Here is a 20,400-nt window from a genome sequence, read left to right as displayed (position 1 = left end):
GCAGGGCCCAAGTACCACAGTGATCCCTGCACTCGTGATTCCCAGCAACTAGTATAGACACTTCCTGACTCTGACAGTGGGGGTAGTCATTGATGGCCATATCTTCCATGAATGTGTCTAATCCTTGTTTAAGGCCATTCAAATTATTGGCCATCATTGCATCTTGTAGAAACATATCCCATAGCTTAACAGTGTGTATCATAACCAAATATGTCATGAGTGGATAGCTGTATCAGGTCCCTAAACCATGCAGGGAACCCACTGCATGCGTCAGAAAGGGTATCCATGGAAGAAGTTCAACTCCCAACACACTGTAGGAGCCGGGACAATGATGCAACAGAGGGGGCAGGATTAGGAAATGCACCCTCGCTCTACCCCTCATGCCATGGTAATTGTAGAGAGGAAAGAATGCCTGAAGAGGGCAAAAGCTGTGGCTCATAGCAACTAAAAGTGAATGCTGAGTATCAAGCAAAACATCTAAATTACATGGCTGGGATCTTTTTTTGTTTTTCAGTATAAAATGATGTGATACAAAAACCCCAAAAACAACTTAGCTGAAAGCCGTTTTCTTATACAAAACACCATGACTTTCCCCCTATTTATTTCTCCTCAGCATTGTGTCTTCTGTATTGATTTGCTGTCCTTTCATAGCTATTTATCTTTTCAGAGATTTAAAAATTCCAATTCATTTAATTTACTATTGAGGTTTTTCACCTAATTGCTTTAGCGTCTACAATGGCAGGTGAGGTTTACATGGGCGATGAGAAATCCAATGAATGTGGAAATTCATGAGAACAGCATAATAATTTTGTAATGCGAGGCAGAGACTACAAGAGGCACTGAGAAATGAGGCAGAGCTATTGTGAAGTAAAGGCTTTTAATTCTGTCACCCAAGTTTGTAATTAACACAGGAAATCTAACAACAACAAAAAGAACTTGAAATAGCTCTACCTGTTGTTGTTTTGTCCAGCAAAGGTGACAAATTATGCTTCCTCTTACATCCTTGTGTTGACTACATTTCATTGGTTCATTTCCTTATTTTGGTTTTTAAGAACCCTTTCTGAAGCAATTTTGGTTTTTAAGAACCCTTTGTGAAACAATTTTCAGTAAGTAAAGGAAAGCACAAAATGGTTTTATAACTTGCAACCAGCATCAACATAATCTTTCATATTCTTCTGCAGCATGAATCCAACTAAGTTCTACTCATGAACATGAGTAACTTGGGCTCATTACTTTTAATGGCTCTACTCTGAGTAGAATTTAGTTGGATACACTGAGTTTTCAACTTATTCACATACATTCTGTCGGGAACCCTTTCAACAACCCTATAAAGTAAGTTTGATATCATGAAACCATTGAAGTGGTAGATGTGGGGCTGACAGTGAGAGGCAGTAGGGTGTCTAGGGTCACATACTAGAGTCCACTCATGTATCATGGCTTCCTCCTCTTCTCCCAATGGTCCTCCAAAATCTGATCCAGAGGGTCCCCCCAACCCAAACACCAAAACTTGGTGAATTATGATGTTTTAATTCTGTTGAGCAATAGGGATCATTTAAGGTATGGTACAATTCTGCACATTTCTGGTGAATTATTCTCTATACAAAAGCTGCATCGTATACCCATGGATCCCCTGGACCTCACATACACAGAAAGGCATGGGTGGAAAATCTTTTTGTCTCTGCAGGCCAAATCTCTATCTCACCATAGGCCAACTTTGACAGATAGCAAGGGCGACCCCCTGTCAATCATTTGATGTAATAATCACACCAGGTGATTGACACCTGTCAAAGCCTCTGACAATCTGCATGACAACCAACTGGCTGTTGGGCACTTTCAGATGCGCGGAACAAAGGCTTTACAAGCCCAGTGCTTGGTGCTATGCTTTGCCAAACTGGCTTTGTGGGTCAAACGTGGCAGGATGGTTTGGTGGCTGGAGGTTCACCGTCTCCTTCAGTAAGGTTTACCATGTTACTTAAGCAAAAGAGAGAGGTTCATATACACATAAGCGCACACACAGCCTGCACCTTCCATTGCTGTGAGCATGGAGGCCTTTGCTCAAGTCCAGCAAGGGGCACACAGAAATGTGAAGTAAACCCAGAGTTCCAATATAGTGGCAGTATATGTATATGGGCAGGACAAATGCAAGCAAAAGGAAACACATTGTTTACAATTTTGCAAACCTTTCCCACTATTCACTGAAACCTCACGATGCTGTAAGGCATTCAGCACTTTCTAATTTGGATTAAAGATCTCAGGTACAGGGCTATACAATTAACATCACAAGTCTTAGTTCTGCTGCAGCTTCCCCTCCCCCTGCCCCGCCCCCCAACTGATGGAGATGGGAAAACATCTCATCTCTACCTTGGGCTTCTTTGGGAAGGAGGTCAGGATATAAATTTGATAAATACATAATTAGAAATACTTTTTAAAAATTGCAGATAGACTTTTAAAAATCTATTTTGAGAGGAAATACATATTTAAATTATTTGTGCCTGTTGTTGTTCTGAATGCAGATTAATTCAGAAATGGGATGGAATGGAATTAGGGCGAATACTTGCATTAGTGACTTGGACTGGACATAGGCTGATCCGCTCATCCCTATCGGTGGTGTCACCACCATTGACAGAATAATCCCCAGTGCTATCTTAGGACCTCAATATATTTTAGTTCCAGTGACTTAAGGCTAAAACACAAGCATTAGATTTAAGCATTTCAAAGATAAGTGGTGGAGGTCTATTGGATCTATGCATGTCTTTTGGTACATATTTGAAGAGACCTATAGCTTCTCTGTTGGAACTGTTCCCAAGTGTGCCAAAAACTATACAGTCTTTGGTGTTAGGTATGTATTGCTCCATAGTCCCATGCTGCTAGTTTGTATCTAGTTAAGAGACATTTCATTAAATTATTATTTATGGTTAGGCAGTCCATTTTCATCTTCAGGGTTTTTCTTTCAGGTTTAATACCTTCTGTATAATCCCATCTGAATGGTACTTTAATTTTGACATTATCCAGGGGTTTAAGAAGGCTGTCTGTTATAGACAGGAACTGTGGGAATGATTGCAGTAAAAGCATTTGAGTTTCTTATACATCATCTCTACATAACCTTGAACATGACAAATGAGGATTTGAAGAGCATTAGTAATGTACAGGGAATGCAATCTATTCTCCGGCTCCACAATCATAATTAGGTTCTGATAGAGCAGTCTGTAACCATTTACCAAGAAACGTGTTTTTAAAAGCAACTCCATGCATCTCAGAGTATTTGCAAATAATAAGTAAGGAACATCAATTCAAAAATAAATTAATGAAGAAGGTACTGTAATCTATGCATAGATAAAAGCTTGTACACATAGAATCTCTAGTACTACATAAATCCTAATTTCACCCCAGGAAGTTGAAACTGGACCAGCTCTTATATTAAAGAGGGTGACAAAACTGCTTCTTCCTTGTATTCCTCTAGGGATCCAACTGATTCAACTGTAACCATGCACAACAACTATCAGTCCTGAAGGCAGATGGCAAGCCACTTCATATCGCCATGTCGATAGTGCACAGATGAGTTTCTGTATTCATTTATCTTGCATTGACGGAACCTGATTTTTTGCTAGATTGAGGCGCACAACATAATATTTTACATTTTTGAATGAGGGGATGAGAGATTGGTTGTCGTTGTTGGAATTGAAATGAGCAACAACTTGTATTAATGATAATTCAACTGGATCTATAGTGTTATTACTCATATGAGGTGCTAGAAAGTTCCCTTTATGCTTTCAGAGTGCAGGGTTGCCTCCTTTGACTTGGGTCCCAAAAGTAGTTGTCTCCCTGTTCCTAGCTCCTGATAACCATTACATTACCCTTGAAGCTTTCATTGAGGGAGTCAGAAAGATCTCAAGTGAGCTCATGCCCCCAAACCTGAGCCTGAGTAGGTCTTTCCCACTTCAGCTCCTCAAGGTGTCTTGGGGTGCTCAACAATTTTCTCTCTTCTGCCCACTTTTAACCTGCACTGAACCTGCCACTACTCACTTATTACTAGCCTACCTAACAAATTCCTCTTACCCTGGACATGGTGACATAATTGGAGGAGCCCTATCAGATCCTGGGCCAGATCCTACAGTGATGTGGGAGTGAAGGACCAGCAAGATCCTACCAAGGGTGAATGGGTGCCAGGCCAGTTTGACTGAAAGAGAGGGGGTAGAGCATAACCTTAAACAGTCAACTCCCCAATTTTCCTCCTTATCATCATCGTCATCATCATATAACGTTCCAGCTGCCTTCTGTCTCAGGGCAGAAAGTCAGGTTTAAAGTTGCTTCCCTGCTCATTCATTCCACAAAGAGTCAAGGAAAGGAACACAGAAGCACATTCCATCATTATTGCAGAAGCTTGCTACATTCTGAGAACATGCTCATTAAACCATAAAAAACACATAACACGCACACTCTCTCTCTGATGTAGCCAACTGCATTGCTAATGGTTAAGGAAAATACCACACCTGACACTGAAACTCAAGTGTGATGGCATTTGCAAATGAGATCTTTTTTTAGGACCCATTCAGAGAGCTGCAATGTGATATCTTTATTTAGGATTAAAACGCCTGAGACGTGAATTCTAAAAATGCTGTAAAAAGTAGTGATTCATAGGCTACATATACTAATTGCTTTCTTTTATGACTGAGAAACATCATTATGGTTAATAATAGGAATTGAATATATTTACATGCATGAATTAATGATGATAGCTATTGAGCAACAAAGGAAAGCAGAATTATCAATGCTAGGCTGTATTGACCAGGAAAGCATGGACTTAATGGAATCTGAAGGATCTGAAATGCCTCTCAGATTTCCGACAGTTTGTTGTGCTATTAAACTCATATTATACTTAGAACTTCTCAAGAAAAGGAAAAAACAAATCCATTTATAACTGTCAAGTCATAGAATCATAGAATTGAAGGCTTGGAAGGGGAACCAAAGGTCATCCAGTCCAACCGCCGGCAAAACAGGAAATATAGTTAAGATGCCATGACCAATGGCAATCCAACCACCATTTAAAAACGTCCAATGAATGAGAGTCCACCACCTTCTGAGGTATACATAGTTAAGTGTAATAGGTAGCTGGTGGTCTTACGTGGTTTTAATTGCGTGTGTATATAATTGTTGTAAACGACTTTGATGTGTTTAATGAAAATGTGGTATACAAGAATTTTTGATAGATAAATGAACTCTGAAGATATTTTCTTCGCAGAAGCTTTATTTGTTTATGCATCTGGTCTTTATCTAGTTCACTGCACTCTGCAGCTATTGGGGAATCTACCACATCTGAGACAATAAAGTGTAATGGATGGAGGATAATTTCATTTAAGGAAGGCAGTATCAGTCTATCTCTGGTCCATGTCCATTTTGCATGTTCTTTTCTATGCAAAATCACAGATTAATGAAGAAATGGGATGGAAGAGACTTACAGATGAAATCCATCCTATCCTATTTTCTCATTAGTCTTCAATTACATATAAAAATTCATATTTAAATATATCACAAAACATTTCTAAGTGTCCTTTATCCTTTATTCCCAAATACATATTTTAATGCATTTTGGCACATTTGTAAAGTCCAAAAAATAAAAATCAGAGAAGTGCAAAATACAAAGGATAGTTATGTTCCAATCAGCAAATTAGTCTGGGATCCTCCGATTAGATATGGACTCATTTGGTGGTCTTGCTCTTCTTTTTCTTTTTCATCCTATCTTACAGATGTTGTGAGGATGAACCATATAAGGCACTTTGCTCACAAAAATGTATGGTAGTAACAATAGCAATGCCTTCCAAGTTGGAAGATATGGAATGAAGGGCTGTGCAATATACACTCATAAATTCATTAATGGAAAAAAACTTATTGGCCAATGGTTACATGCAGGATTAACCCAAATCAATAGGAGTACTATACTGACCTGCTAGTTCATATCCTTATCGTTCAACTGCAGAGACTAACATGTTATAGGTTGTTCTCTGATTCTTTTGAGGGACATTTTATCTTTCGTACAAAGGAACTATGGATTGAAAGACAAAGCTTATCAAAGGGAGAAAGTCTTCTCAACTTTTTGTTTTGAACTTTTTGAACAGAGGCCACCTAATGAATGTATCTCTTTTGGTTTGCATTCTGTAACACTTGCCATTTCCCTTCTTGCCAATTTACTGTAGGGAATCACTCCCCTCCCCACTGGGATAAGACACATATCCCCCCTTCCCCCGTAGGAATAAATCCCAGTTGGATAAATGCAGTGTTGGATAAATTACACATGAAAGGAACAAATTTTGTGCAATGCTAATCTATCAATGGTGCGCACAGCCAGCTGCCTTATAGAAGTAAAGGGTGCTGAAGTTTCATGTATTACACACATTTAGTGATAATTTTCCTTTTGTGCATCAGTGGATGTAACATTATCCTTCTTTGAGAAGAAAAATAATTGATGATAGGACTGTGCCTACACCAGCTAATTCAAAGTTATTTTTACTTCAAATAGTCGCAGAATGAATTGAAATATGTTGAGTTCTAAAACACCATCAATATGCACCTCTTTCCCATCACTGGAGTTCAAACATCATGGCAAGACTTACTCCTCCCTCATTTTCCTCTTCTTCCTTTCTTCAGACTTTGATCGTGATGTGCCTTCTCTTTTGTACTCCTCCAACTAATAACCTTCTCTCTTAACCCAGTCTCCTCTTGGCTACTGATCTGTTTTGCCCCTGTCTGCTGTTTTCTGCTTCACAGCTTTAATCTTCCCTCCTCTTTCCTACTTGCTTTAAGCAAGTCAAGTAGTTGTTTCAATTTTTTCCTGCTGAAAAAGTAATATCTTGACCTGCTAAGTGCCTTCCTCTCTTTTCTTTACTTCCAACCATTTTGAGCATTTTGTCTTCCTCACTACTGACATAGAGGCTACATTCACACCATAAATTTAAAGCACTGTGGTATCGCTTTAAACAGCCAAAGCTCCCCCCAAAGACTTATGGGAGCTCAGGAAGACAAGGTTGCTGAGAGCTGATAGGAGACCCTTCTTACCCTCACAGAGCTACAGTTTCCAGACTGGTTTAACAATCAATCCACCTTCAAGGGAAACTCTGGCAATTGTAGCTCTGTGAGAGGAATAGGGAGTAGGGGTCTCCTAACATCTCTCAACAACCTTAAGAAACAACAGCTCCCAGAATTCTTTGGGGGAAGCCATGCTAAAGTAGTGTAATAGTGCTTTAAATGGGGTGAATGTAGCCAAAGACACTAAGTTCCTGTGGGCAGGAATCACTGGAGGTTTAAAGAGCAGTATGAGGTTGTTTTCAAAAAGAATTTCAAACTCCCATCACTGACTTTTGAAGTCCCAGCAACGGGGTCTTCAAAGTGCAGCATCACCTGATGTCACTATGACCTCAGGTAATCGACAGGTGGGTGTCCACCCTCCAGTGGTGGGGATATAAGATCTGAACTGCTGGCCCCAAAAGGTCTCCCAGACTTGCAGTACGTACCTCGTCATGCATTCTCCACATGCATTGTCTCCTAAACACATAAGTGGTGCAGCAATAAAGCTGCTAGCAAAGCTAAGCAGCAACGGGAACTGTGTGTCCATGTTGAGATTCCTGCATTGCAGCCTTTTGGATTAGGTGACCCTTCCAACTCCAGAATTCTATGATTCCATATGTTTCTTACTTTACCCCTAAATCTACAGCCCACTGCCAGATTGAGGCCTCAGGACATCACCGAGTCCCATTTTCTGATCCCTTAGTCCAGTAACTGAACAGCTTTGCTGCTTCAGACTCTGTTGTGATTGTAACTGAAACACACATGAACAGAACAAATGCCATTGCACATGATGTTTAATAAACAGCAACACACCTCAGCGACTTCCAATTTTTCTGTCGGAGCTTTCTGCTCAGCAAGTTATCTGGTGCTATGGCCACAGGGGCCAGGGAATCTGGATCATAAATGTCACCTGAATCATCTTTAGGCTATATTGCAATTTCAGCATGGGACAGCAAGCTGTTCTGAGTGTGAACATTCACAGTTGTTGTCTGAGCAAATTTGATTGAGGGGCAGATAGTCTCTCTCTGCCAGATAACGGAAAATATGTGGACTGCTATACATTATTAGAGCCATTAAAGAGCAGACAACATGAGTTTACGAAGCTGCAGTAAGGGATATGGTTTATATTATAATATGAAGCTCATGGGGCCAGAAAACAGGGTAGGGGTGGGGAGGCTGGTAAACTGAACAATTCAACATTGGGCAATGGGCAGGATTAGTGTAACCAGGAGGTGTCCTATATTCTTTATGGGGCCACATACTGCTGAACTGAAACTGCTTTATTAAAGCTCACCAGAGATTTAATTCAAAAGCTGGCATCACCATAATTACTCATCACTTTCTTCTTTGTCTTCTCTCTTGATATTTTTAGTCCCTGCATTCCTCCATCTCATTTTTTATCATACTGAGTGTTGTTGTTTCCTGGAGCAATTGTTGTACATATGTGTACATTAGAAGAAATTCACGCTAAAATGCTGGTACTTTTCATGAAGATTTGTTTTAAATGAGAAATTGCTGCAAATTTTAAATGAGAAATTGTTGCAAAAATGTGAAGAACTGAATTTACGATTCAATAAATTAGACACCAAGAGAAACAAACATTGGCATATTCATCTATCCTTACCTATAACCAATGAAAACGGAAGTATTATAGCAAGTTTTCTCAGATTTCCACTTGTTACCTATCTTTATAAAGAAATTATATGAAATATATGAGGAGCTACAATCCCAAGGCTGTGTTAGTAACATCTGTTCTTCACACTACACAGAGATACATCATAGAAATAAGAGATAAATTTTATCAATAATGCTTCTGTTTCTCAATTTTGAAAACTGTGCTATTGTGAAAGTCACAACTGGAAGTTTGAAAATGATTATTGTTGTTGCAATTATACACTAATGTATTCCTTAACTGCTGTAATAATACCATTGCTTGTAGCCAGAAACAGGTATTGTACTTTGGAGAATTCTATTTATCCCCAACCAGGCTGTCACAGCCGTGGTGGACCTGACCAAAAAACCTTACTTGTCTTCTTCTTTTTACCCCCTACCCAGGATAGCAGTGCATTCCACAGCCCATACTAATCAGCAGCCTCATCACTGTAGACAAACCAGCCAATGCACAAACATTAGTTAAATTAGAATATAGGATTTCACTGCCCAACTGTTTTTAGTAATAAAAACCCACCTCCTTCCATAAAATCAATTCAAACTGTGTCTTCTTATATTGAAATGGATTGCAATGATCATGATTTCCCCAGCAACAAAGGCTTAGATTGTGTGTAATTAGGCTGAAAAAATATTCCCTTGTCATTGATTGGTATCTTTTCAAAATGATATCTGCATGAAATATATCTATTCACATATATGGATAAGGGACAGAATTATGCGCTCTATAATGCTTTGGTTACAGTATGAATCAACCAGCTGTGATACTATAAGAACCATTTCCTCATCACTGTGCTGGTTTTCCTATATGTAACACATGTAAATCAAGAAATTCAAGCATCTGTCTGCAAACCAGTGTGACTATAGAACACATGTGGAAAAGACTCCCATATGCAGAAATTGAAAACTGGGGGAAAGAAATCAATGGAAAGGGGTTAATGCTTTGGGATCAACAGTAATTTTATATGAAGTTGATTTATCTCTGAGGGGCTCTGGCTGCAATTCTGTACATACTTAGCTAGAATTTACTTCTCAGTAGGCATGTAGCTGAACTGGGGAACCTGCAGCCCTCCAGCATGGCTAATGATCAGAGATGATGGGAGTTGTAGTCCAACAGTATCTGGAGCACTATTTCTAGTCTTTGTTGTATAGGATTACACTGTCAATATATCAATTTCCACTTATGCTGTACTAACTGCGTGGTACAGATGATCTGCTAATGATTGCTCTGGGTACTGATTTCCCAGAGATCAGCACTGCAAACTGATCATTTTGGGCAATGTTAGAAAAGAGCATGATACGAAAAAGATATCCAAAAGAAGCTTTGTATTAAATCTCCAATCACCCAACCTGCTGTTTATCAATAAGAACCCTTCCAGCTCATTTCAGCATGTCAGGTGCTGTTATTTATTGATTATATGTTGTAAAAGGTTTGGGAACCTGATCAGTAAAATTCAAGTTGGCGACCTTATATCTTTGTCACTTTTAAATAAAATTAATCTCCAGCTACTATATTTTACTATATAGCGGTATAATGAAGGAACTTGATTGCAAGCACTTTGCAGATCAGTAGATCAAGTGGACTGAGTACTCCTTCCTGTGGAGAACTTACATTTCCCATTGATGTCATTTCCAAAGTGCAGAAATGGGGTTCCTGTCCAGGAAAGCCTTTTAGAATCCCTAGAACAACTGCCTTTATTCAAAGATCAAAGTGGGGCCTTCCAGATGTTGTCTGACTAAAATTCCCATTATCCCTATCCATTGGCCATGCTGGTAGGGACTGCCATGACTTGAACAATATCTGCGGGGGACAATATGCACTTTTGGACAGTGTGGAGCAGGAGTGGGGAAACTGTGCCCCTCCCGATGTTCTGAACTCCAAGTCATCAGCCCCAACCAGCACGGCTTGAGGTCAGGGTTGAGGAAAGTTGCAGCCCGACAACATCCAGAGCGGCTCAGGTTGCCAACCTCTTGTAGGCAGAAACTACAGTAAGCCCACCACTTGCACACATTTAACTTGTGCGCATTCAGCTTTCCACCCTGGCAAAAAAGCGGAGTGAAAAGGAGGCGGGCATCCATGAAAAAAGACTTTGGCAATCCCACCCACCATTGCACCTGATTTGTTTTGACTATACACAATTTTGGCTTTCGGTGTGATCCCTGGAACATAACCCCTGTGTAAATTACCCTATTATGAAGCAGCAGCTCTTGTTGAGATTAAGCAGATGTGGCTCAGTGAGTTGCATGGATTAGGATTTTGAGAGAAAGGGAGATATAGAAAGAAGAATCCAAATTAAAGAACTGCCCCTCCTTGGTGAATTTTGCCTGTGAATGCTTTGTTGTATTTGGGGAAGAGGCAAAAGCTATTTAATTCTTTTCCACTCTTAATTTGTGAAGACATCTTACTGCTGCTAGCTTACCACCTTCACCCTCCTGTTTTTATACTTGCATTGCTTTACTGCTGGTGCATTTTTTAAATTGACTTTATTTCTGAGTAAGCACATTCATACATTTGGGTTGCAGATCTTGCTCCCCCCCCTCCAGAATATTGTAAGGATCTGAAGTTAGATAGAATACACCGTATGTTCTCTTTCTTAGCAAATCTTTTGCCTCCTGCTTCTTATTAGTGTAACCTGGGTATTTCTCGGGGTTATATTTTTGGCAGAGTTCACCATTCTCTCAATTTTAACAATGATCCATATGAAAGCTTCTTGATAGGCTTTAGCATTTCGGAAAAAGAGCCATGTCTAACAGAGGTCAACGCAGGCCACATTTTAGGCATATGTGGGCAGCTGCAGGAAAAGATTAGAGACAGGAGTCTTGGGTAACTGCTAGGGAGAAAGGGATATGGTAGAGTAGAGAGAGCTGCTGTGTCAATATTTGATTGAGCTGTTGGCAAGTGCTGGAATTTCCCACTTGCAGGTGACAGATGCTGCTGTGGAGGAAGAAGGACCTGGCAGGAAGGCAGCCTCTGTTCCATCCTGCTCGTCCTGTCCTGACTGGTAGCTCCAGTGGCAGAGAATCAAAAAGCAGCAGCTGAAATAAGAACGTCCTTGGCAGAAGGTAGGGATCAGGCAGAAAATTGATTCAGTTCACGTTTGAAGGCAAACCTACCTGAATCACACTATCCAAAGCAATACATGAAGCACAGCCATCCTTCAAAATCTGCATTTCTCAGACTTTTGATGTATTACAGTATTTTAATATTTTTTTGGAAGCCGCCCAGAGTGGCTGGGGAAGCCCAGCCAGATGGGTGGGGTATAAATAAATAAATAAATAAATAAATAATATTTTGTAATGCCGTTCTCCAGAAAAGTAATGTGTAGGGTAAAGTGTGCATTTAAGTGCATATATGAGTGAAAATAACTTGCAAAAATGCACAATGTTAGGGGAAATTAGCTTGTGAAAATGTTATATCAGGCAAAAGTTCATAGAAAAATGTGTGCATTAGGAGATATTCACATTATGATTTTCATGAGCACTTTAAAAAAATCACAAGCTTATGTGGAAAACTGAACTTAAGGCTGGAAAAACAAGAAAGGGGAAAAACTGAAATTGACATACTCTTACATCCATAGGAGAAGGTGAATTATGCCTTCAAACCCCTCCCACCCAAGTAGCTTAAAGGTAAAGGTAAAGGGACCACTGACCATTAGGTCCAGTCGTGACCGACTCTGGGGTTGCGGCGCTCATCTCGCTTTATTGACCGAGGAAGCCGGCGTACAGCTTCTGGCTCATGTGGCCAGCTTGACTAAGCCGCTTCTGGCGAACCAGAGCAGCACACGGAAATGTTGTTTACCTTCCCGCTGGAGCGGTACCTATTTATCTACTTGCACTTTGACGTGCTTTAGAACTGCTAGGTTGGCAGGAGCAGGGACCGAGCAACGGGAGCTCACCCCGTCGCAGGGATTTGAACTGTCGACCTTCTGATCAGCAAGTCCTAGGCTCTGTGGTTTAACCCACAGCGCCACCCACTTAGCTTACCTTCACCCAAACCTCCAAGCTATATGGGGTGGGGGGCTTTTTTGAGAGTTCTGCCTCTGAGTGGCTACTCAAATAAAGCTCACAAATCTGGGTTCTGCTCAGTGGGTGAATATTCCAATATCTCAAATGACACCATCAACAATTAATACCTGATGTCTTAAGAAGAACCTCTGCTGGTTTTTGAAGGACCTCTTCAATTTTGAGGACATCCCATTTGTATGGTGGTATTGGTAACAATAAATTATAAGGAAATGTTTATAATAGTTATCCTGATCCTGGGAATGTGCTAACCTGCTCTGCAGTTATGAAATAGAATAGAAGTTATCTGGCTGATTTGTACTGTAAAGGAAACTGGCTATTTTGTATTGTCAATCTCCTGCAGCTTGAAAACCCCCTGAAGAGGAACTGCACCACTTAAGAGCCTCTTGTGCAATGCTGGCACTAAATAATTTCTAAATGGTAATAGCAAGAATAGGAGGAGGATATTAGTTGCTGTAATAAAATATTTGTACGTTACAAAACGTAAAGCAATTATATATTTAATGTATGTGCAGCACTGCTACCCTATTTATACAGGAAATACCATAAGATTGTAATTGGCTTTGGAGCATAGTAATAAACTCTGAAACAGTTTAAACTCCAAAAACTATTACTTAATTACTATTATGGAGCATAATAAAGGACAACTACTTGACACAGGCTAACCGTAACAGTGCTTAGAACGTATTTGTGCCCCTGTACTTTATATATTGTTCACATTAAATGCACAAAAATCATTCTTTACTTCTAATAAGTATGCTAAGCTCTTGTGCTGGTCAGCAGAGGTCAAAGTTCTCTGTCCGAGTTCAAGAAGCCAGAAGGGTAACTTGGCCTGATGCTGCAGTATGAAGGCCACGACCTACTCTCTAATTACATCTGCAAAGCCCCCTGTTTAATACGCTTTTGTATATTTTTCTTTCTTTGTTATGGCTTTTCTTTGATGATTCATTAAAAGAGGCAAACGCTTAATGATTACAGATGTCTTGTGACTTGGGAGACAAAAGGTAGATATCCTGGAATTTCTTTGTGGACGACCGGAATGTATGCTTGGAATTGCCTGCCCCCTCATTCATCCTTTTATATTCTGTGTGATTTTTTAACCTCAAAAGAAGCATTTGTAAACCTTCAGAGTGTTGATAGTTTAGATATGCCTGGTGCCTTTCAGAAGATCTGGACTGCAGGTTCCACGAACCCTAACAATCTAACAGCAAACACTGAGGTCTACTTTCCACCTGGAAGTCTAGTGTATGCGTGATTTTAAACTTGAAAGCCGAGAACAGAATTCTAACCTTTTATCAAGCTATGCTTGATAGCTGTATTCTACACTACTGCATGGCAGAATTCATATGGATTTTGTACAAAGCATGCCTTGCAACGCAGCCTATTTTCCAAACATTATAGGCCTAAGAAACAGAATGAGGTTGCCTCCTGCCCACTTAGTTTTATAAAGTGTCAGCAACAGACATTGCATGGAGTAGTTATAAACATCCTCTTCCTTATATATTTTATCAGTGCCTCCTTCTTTCTTCCTTGGCTGCCTTTGCCTATACATTTCAAGCATCTGAATTTTATTTTATGTCATTTAGAAACAGAGGCTGATGTGAATTGCCCACCGGGGAACTCAATAGGAGCACTTGTTTATTCCATCCATATGGTTTCATTGTTGTTGTTACAAGTGAAGCCTGTTAAAAGGATACATCGGTGACAGGGGGAGGAATATTTTTACATAATGCACACATATGGGATTAACAACAGCAAAAAAAAAATAAAAAAAAAAAAAAAAATACACCCACGAGACCCTATGCAATTCCTAGAGACCATTTCATCAAATAATCCCATTCCAATTACTATCCTTTTAGAATATGTTTGCGGCACATTTTACAATGATCTCATGCCCTGATAAAGAGTAGAAGGTATCGTATTGTATTGAACTGGCCCAATATTTGTTGCTAATCTAGAGATGCTTAGATCAGAGTCTCCATGAGTGGATTTCTGCCAGAGAGCCAGTGTGGTGTAGTGATTCAGAGCGATAGACTCGTAATCTGGTGAACCGGGTTCGCGTCTCTGCTCCTCCACATGCAGCTGCTGGGTGACCTTGGGCTAGTCACACTTCTCTGAAGTCTCTCAGCCCCATTCACCTCACAGAGTGTTTGTTGTGGGAGAGGAAGGGAAAGGAGAATGTTAGCCGCTTTGAGATTCCTTCGGGTAGTGATAAAGCGGGATATCAAATCCAAACTCTTCTTCTTCATGGAATGAAGGATGGTGGAGAGGGTGATGCTCATCTATTGATGCCTCTTGTTTCAGCCCCCTGTACACCATTAAAAAAATAGTTCTAGATGGTTGGGGAACCATCCTGAACAGTGTAGGAGTGGCGCAGGGGACTACAGGGGGAATTGGTGCAAATTATTTTGCCCCTCTTCCTCCAGGAGGAGCACACCCACTCACCTCGATCACAGCCCTTTCCATAAATGAAAGGAACACCCTGGTGGAACATTTTCATGTGGTTTACAGCCAGTTAAATAGAACTGCCCCTGAATTTCACCTCCAGCAAAATTTCAAGGCAGATTTGGAGACTCCAGTTCAGGCAAAATAACCAAGGGGTTTTGAGTTAAGCAAATAATATTAATAAAGATGGTGTAATTCCTTGGCAGTGGGATCTCTGAATTTTGATCAAAACAATATTTTGAACTGATTTTGGAGGTTACTGCTTGACTGAAATAAGGTTGTGGCGGAGGGGAAATAATATTGTTAAGAGTATGAACATTTTTTCAGAGGCCTTCTGTGTGAAAAGCATGTGTTCCACCAGGAAGCTATACCAACATTAGTCAGCTATTCCTGTATTGCAGAGGGTTGGACTAGATGATCCTTGAGGTACCTTCCAACTATGCAATTTTATTATTCTATGTGGTCCCACCACCTTAATCCTTCTTAGCCACCAGTAGCTTTCTTTGCCTCTCCCCAGTATGAGGGCAAGCTGTTATAGATTATTCATATTTCACATCTTTGAAAATGATCTATACCTTTGAACTTAGAATGCTGTTTTTTAAAAAACGAAAAACAAAAAAACTCCAGCTGTAACGTTAGAAACATGGCTTTAGCCAAACCTATTATACAGAACTTGCTTTTAAAAAAGCTTCAGTTATGTAGTGATCACCTACTTTTGCTTTACTGATATAGAGGACTGATGCAGCTATACTTCACTATTGATCTTAGTAAGTCATTATAACGTGGCAATATCAGCAGGGTGTCTAGGGGCTTTGCATTGGGGTACATAGATAGGTGGCATTACAACCTTTATCTTTCTAACATCTGCAACCTCTCAAACGACTGACTGATTTCTCCCGTTTAATTCCCTGAGTCAGAAAGTGATTTGGAAAGCTCAGGAGGGATAACACAATGGTATCTTGGCTTCCTGTGCACATATATTGACAAAGGGCTTAAAATAAAATGTTTGTCAACACACTTAAAACCACGGTGCATAGAAAGAACAGGAGCAACAGCAAATTATGTCTTTCTTTGGGCTTAAGCCCAGCCCTTCCCATCAAAAGCACCCAAGGCAGGTAACAAGAATATACTACCTATTATACCCTGTTCATGGTCCCCCAGTATGGATAACAATGTCTTCACGCTACTTTCAGAAGACAAATTAGCTTGTTCTTTGGTAAATCTCCATTGTAGAGAAACTCTAGAATGAGAGTAAGCCAATGAGAATGTCTTCCTGTTTTCACTTACTGTCTTTCCTGCTTTGGTGCGGTGGCATAACATGGGTTGCCATAGCTCAGGGCCACATGGAGGAGGGTGGGAGGAAGGGAAATGGACAGAGTATGCATGCATCACCTAGGAGATAAGAAGAGTCATTCCATTGTCTGGAGAGGTCACTTCCTGGTTCGCATGAAGAAGCTGTTTCAGTGGAGCCCAGCGATGGACACGCACAGCTGTATCGAGGTAGCACCGGGTGTTGAAATTTTGTGCCCCTAACAATTTTACGCCCAGGGCAACCAACCCTGTGCCTCACCACACCATGCCACGGCTTGGGTGCACAAATTTTATAAGTAAGACCTGCGATAAAATGCTGCAAGGTGAAGAGCTTCCATTTAGGGTGCCAGCCAGCCTTGCATTTTCCAGGATGCTTCATGTTTGTTCATTCTTCTCACTCAGCATTTTGTGGTCACTTATTATACTTAATCCTTATTGGGGTGCTTTGTGTTCCCCCATTAGGATTTTTCCCCAAGTGGTTTTTTTTGGGTTTTTTTGGTACTTCTGTAAACTCTGCTGATATTTCACTCTTATGATTGGATGGTGATCTTTTAGCTACATAAGGATCAATGATTGGAAAATGAGTTCTCCATTTGCATATAGGATAGTAAAGAAAGAGAGCTTAGTTAAACATAACGGTCATGGCATAACTAAGTAGACTTAGACTGCATATACACCATACAGTGGTACCTCAGGTTAAGAATTTAATTCGTTCTGGAGGTCCGCTCTTAACCTGAAACTGTTCTTAACCTGAGGTACCACTTTAGCTAATGGGGCCTCCCACTGCTGCCGCATGATTTCTGTTCTCATCCTGAAGCAAAGTTCTTAACCCGAGGTAATATTTCTGGGTTAGCAGATTCTGTAACCTGAAGCGTATATAACCTGAAGCGTATGTAACCCGAGGTACCACTGTATAGTGAAAGCATATGGCTTTTCTCAAAGAATCCTGGGAACTGTAACTTGTTGAGTAAGGGTGCTGGAAATTATAGCTCTGTTAGGGGGAAACTACAGCTCCCAGGATTCTGAGGGGATAGCCATGTGTTTTAAATGTTCAGTGTGTGTGCAGCCCTGTATCCAAAAAAGCATTCATTAGCTGAATTTGTGAAAAAGTCATCTGATATTTTCATCTACTCTGTAAAGGCTTGGAATGCAGGCAGTGCCGGGACCCTTTCCTGCCATGTTTTGAAAGAGTCACTGGCCTCTGGTAATAATTGACAGTTGTGTTTTTTAAAATTAAAAAACCCAACTGTGTTTGTTTTTAATCTGAATTTCATAAGCTAAATGGCTATTAAACGTGTGTCACAGTGCCTAGTGAACAGCAGTTATTGCTTATGCCCTGCAGCTGTTTTAAAACCCTAGTGTTTCTGCTGTTCTACATTTATTTTGTTTTCTTTAAATACCCACCGGCACTTATGGATTAAAAGTAATGATTTTTAGATATATATGTGTAGTGATTTTTGAAATGTATATATTTCATGTAGAAAATCATTAAAGGTGCACAAAAGGGAATTCTGCTTTTTCTATTTATTTTGTTGTTGTTGAAAAGACCAAATAATCCACATTAAGGAATAAAAAAATGTTCATACTCCCCACATCTGTGAGTCAGTCAAGCATTTCTGGAATTAAAGTTTATAGTATATTCGTTAGTTTTTAAAAGCAGATCATAGAAGAGCCATGCTTCCTTTGTAACAGTGCAAAATTCAGATGATTTTCTGTGATGTCAGACACAACAGTAAAAGTCTTCATCAACTGAGACCGAAAGAGAAAGTTATAAAGAGTGCATGATCCACTCTCACAGCCTGGTGTGCAAGAGAGAATTCAAATAACAATGAGTGTTGCTGTCTGCCACAGTGTCAGAAATTAATGTCAGAAATAAATGCAATGATGGCATTTGGAAAATATTTCCCAGGCCAAGGATCACATTGACCCATGGTCTACCCTTCTGGGGTGGTGGCATATCCAAGAGGTTATGGCTGAAGTATAAAAGTGTGGGTGGCAAGAACTGCCTTTTTCTGAAATTCTTTCCCATTACCTATTCTATAGTACTTTAAATAATGTTTTCTCAGTCATGATTCAACTAAGTAAGTAAATAGGCATTTGAGGGGATAGGAGGCTCGTGTGTGTGTGTGTGTGTGTGTGTGTGTGTGTGTGTAACAATATTTCCCCTGAAAATCAAAGCTACTAATTCTAGCTACTAACAGGTGGGCTACAGGTGCAGAACTTCAAATTTCCTTTATGTTAACAAGACTCTTAATGGAAACGCTTGTCCATATAAGGGCTATAGGTCAAGCCCATAATGGGATTCAAAAAGTAACATGAGCAAAGATCTGAGACTGGAAGATTCTGAAGAAAGAAAGAACCAAGAATGAAATGATCTAAGAAGATTCAGAAATGTTTAACATTTTGTGTGTGGTGGTTATCATGGGGGCAACAACTTATTTACAGATTTCTAAGATTTTCTCCCATGAGAGCTGTAGACCTGAAGTGTCAAAACTTGTTTTGAGATAAGACAAAGAACTAACAGCAGGATCACGAAGCTTAGCCGTGCCTGTGCCAAGGCTTGTGGAAACAACCCATTTTCAATATACATGCTCTGAAGCTTACTCAGACATTACCATAAATCATTCCCATATGAGCAACTTTCTGTTTGGGTAGCAGAGGAGAAATCTGTCAAAAGACACAAAAGCAGGCTTCAGTAGAAGCTAGGATATAATTGGGGTTGGAAAATAACCACACAGGATCTACATAGGCAACACAATATTCCATATGTTACATAGGTTCTTGGATAGGTACATGACGATTTTTGTTCTTGACCCTCGTGGTCAAGGACATCTGGCAGGGAGAGGACTTTTAGCTGAACCGAGGAGATAATGAATGCCTCTCTCAGAGACAGAGCGGTTCCAGACCATCTGATAGAGACAGCAGTGAGACCACTCTTTAAGAAACCACCCTTAAAGTCAGAAGATTTAAACAAGTATAGGTCAGTTGCAAATATTCCATTCCTGAGAAAGAATGTGAGAGAATATGCTTTTTCTGTAGTAACCTTCCATTTATGGAAGGCTGTCGCCAGGGAGGCCCACCTGGTGCCAACCTTGTGATCAAAGTTGATTTTGTTTTGTTGGGCATTTGGGCAGCGCCAATGATACATTGTATTACAAAATCCAGTAGTAGCCGGCAGGGTGCTGCAGGTTGAGCTGTGTGGCTGGCCTGCCTTCCCAACACCATGGGTAATTGCCCCTTGCCAAGAGAGGTGGGAAGGGCAAGCCAGTGGGAACTCAGTGTGGTGCAGAAATAGCAGGGGTGTAGGAGACTCTTGAGAGTCCCATGGACTGCAAGAAGATCAAACCTATCCATTCTTAAGGAAATCAGCCCTGAGTGCTCACTGGAAGGACAGATCGTGAAGCTGAGGCTCCAATACTTTGGCCACCTCATGAGAAGAGAAGACTCCCTAGAAAAGACCCTGATGTTGGGAAAGATGGAGGGCACAAGGAGAAGGGGATGGCAGAGGACAAGATGGTTGGATAGTGTTCTTGAAGCTACCAGCATGAGTTTGACCAAACTGCGGGAGGCAGTGGAAGACAGGAGTGCCTGGCATACTCTGGTCCATGGGGTCATGAAGAGTCGGACACGAATAAACAACTAAACGACTAAACAACAACAAAGCAGTGAGAGCAGTGGATTGGCTCATGCCCACACTATGCTCTGCTCCTGCTGCCTTGCCCCTCACCCTCTTCATAAGTGGCAGTAACGTGCAGCATTGGAAAGGCAGGTCAGCAACACAGCCCCAACTACACGGCCAAATGCTGCAGGTTTGAATATGTTTATTTCCCTTTATTTTATTTATTTTGGCTGTAAATTGCTTCAGGACTTATTCCGTGAACTCAATCAGCCTAA

This window comes from Podarcis muralis, chromosome 3, assembly GCF_964188315.1.
Source record: "Podarcis muralis chromosome 3, rPodMur119.hap1.1, whole genome shotgun sequence".
Lineage (NCBI taxonomy): Eukaryota > Metazoa > Chordata > Lepidosauria > Squamata > Lacertidae > Podarcis > Podarcis muralis.
Note: the sequence above shows the minus strand (reverse complement) of the source record.